Genomic DNA, 2,686 nt, shown 5'->3' with positions numbered 1-2,686 from the left:
GATCCCACACTTCCACTGTCTCCAACTCACCGGCCTCAAATTGATCCAATTTGTAGGGACAAAATTGCAAGTCAACTTATGGCCCAGTGTGATGCTTGGAGACCGGGGTTCGTCAAATAGTCATGTCAGCTGAGCAGGAAGTGGCCCCTTTCTCTGTGGACTGTGTGGCTCTGCTAAGATCATCATCAAGCGAGAGACCCACAGTCTGTATGTAACCTGCCAACGGAGGGGTAGAGGCCAGGCATCCATGTTCTAACGAGGTGAAGGGACAGCTTATGGTCCCTGCCCTGTGTGCCTGTGACCCATGAAGGGCCACCTGCATGGGGCTCTCAAGGTCACGACCCAGTTATCAAATTTTCCCTTCCCTGCCTCCCTTTACTGTTAGTGCTGAAGGGTCCCCTCCTGCAAACTCCCTGGGGTCTCTTGTCACCCAGTTCCCCTGCTCTCCACAGGGCACAGTTCAGGCACAGCCGCTGTGTTTTCTTCCGAGAGCATAGAGCTGTTCGCACCTTCCAGGAAGGCTATAATTAGAGCCAACAAACAGACATAAAATCGCAAGTGTTGGCAAGGATGTGGAGAAATTGGAACCCCAGTGCACCGCTGATAGGAAGGAAAGACGGTCACCCGCCACTGAGGGAAACAGCTGCTGCTGCCTCCAAAAGTTAGATGTAGAGTGACCGCGTGAGCCAATAATTCAGCCTCTAGGTACAGACCCCAAAGCATGGAAAGTGGGAAGCCACACAGATACCAGTGCACCTGTGCTCACGGCAGCGTTAGTCACAACGGCAAAGGGTCGAAGCAACCCAAGAGCCCATCCACTGATGAATGGGTGAACAAAACGCGTGGTCTGTCCGCACGACGGAATAGTATCCCGCCTGAGATAGACATGAGGTTCTGACGCCTGGTGTGGCACGGATGGGCCTCGAAAGTCCTACGCCAGGAGAAAGGAGCCACATCCAAGAGGACAGATAGACAGTGCGTGACTCCACTACTGTGAGATGTCCCGACTCAGCAGGAACTCACAGAGCCAGGACCTAGATTAGCCGGTGCCAGGAGCTGGGGGAAGCGAGGAGATGGAGCTTTCTTGCCGAATTGGTAAACCGAGGAACTTCAGCCGGGGAAGACGAGAAAGCTCTGGAGATGGATATGGTGATGTTTGCACGACACCGTGAATGTTCTGAGGGCCACCGAGCTGTGCTGGAAAATGGTGAAAAGGGCACATTTTGTTATGTATATTTCACCACACCAAAAACTACCAAAAAAAGGGAAGGGTATTGAGAATAGCGATGGGTCAGGAGGGCAGCTGTGAGAGCCACCGGGAGAGAAGGGGGCTGCAAGGCGAGGCCTGAGGGAAAAGGGAGACCCCGTCCATCGTCCATCGAGACTCTCTGCTTCGCCGCCGTGGTGGGCGGAGGGGAGGTGGAAGGTGGCAGGAGGGAGAGGGAAGAAAAACCAACCCCCACTTCTCCTGGGCATTCTCTCCTCCCCGCACGGCTCACTGCTTAGCCTTGATCCTCACTGTATTGGTGTTCAGTGGCCGCCGGTAACTAATTATCACAAGCTTAAGTGGCCTGAGACAACACACACTTATTCTCTTGTACTTCCAGAGGTCCTGCAGTCTGAAGCGGGCCACAGGGCCATGTCCCTTCTTGAGGCTTTTGGGGAGAGTTCGTTTGCTTGCCTCTTGCGGCTTCTGGAAGCCACCTGCCCCGCTTGGCCCCAGCCCAGCTTCAAGCCGGGAGTGTAGCATCCTCGTAGCTCTGACTCTGGACTCTGCTGCCATGTTCACATCCCCTCTTCTTCTGACGTTCCTGCCTCCGTCTTCTAAGGACCCTGTTGTGACATTGGGCCCACTTGCAAAATCCAGGCTCATCTTCCCATCTCAAGATCTGTAACGAACCCACCTCTGTGAAGTCCCTTTGGCCACGGAAGGCCACGGAGTCATGGGCTCTGCGGGTTCGGGTGTGGACAGCCTTTCTTCTGTGTACCCCATCTCCACCCTCTCCCTCCATTCAAGGTCACCTTCCTCATCAAGAAAAGTCCTTGTCCCAGTTTGTAATTTCAAGACCTCTGAAACACCCATTCCTGCTGCTTGTACGTCCTCCGGAACCCCTATACTAAGAGCTAGGAGCTTCTGTTTCCTGGCCCTCCATCGCACCCCACTCCTGGTACACCTGAACCCCAAAGTCCATGATGCCTTACCCACTAAAGGCATGTCTCCAGCAAAACACTGTGAGACGAGACTGGACCCGGTTCTATAATGCTATTGCTGTGCCTTTACGGAGATGGTGTGTGTGAGGGGCTTTTGAGACAGGCCGCTATTTTAGGATGTTAATTTCATGGAAAAATGTGTGTCTGTGTTCCAAGAAAATCACTTACAAAACCTGGTGTTGGAAGCCAGCCTAGGTGTGTAAGGTAAGCGTGCTCTGCTGATGTGTGCGTGCGCGCGATCACACACATCTAATCATCCGAGGCAAGCGAACAAAATAACCAAGCAAATCCAGAATGTACAAAGAGGATGGGGAATATTGATGTCGGTGGGAGAAAGCTGCAGAAACCTAACGTCCATTGAGAGAAGCAGTGCATGCAGTCCAAACAAACAAACAAAAAACATTCAAAACTGCAAATGATTTCATGAACCAAGCATTTCCTCCTACCTGTCCGCTCCTGTCTTTTTTTTTTTTTT

The sequence above is a fragment of the Hipposideros armiger genome, unplaced genomic scaffold (genome assembly GCF_001890085.2).
Source record: "Hipposideros armiger isolate ML-2016 unplaced genomic scaffold, ASM189008v1 scaffold_827, whole genome shotgun sequence".
NCBI classification, from domain to species: Eukaryota; Metazoa; Chordata; class Mammalia; order Chiroptera; family Hipposideridae; genus Hipposideros; species Hipposideros armiger.
This window is presented reverse-complemented; position numbering follows the sequence as displayed.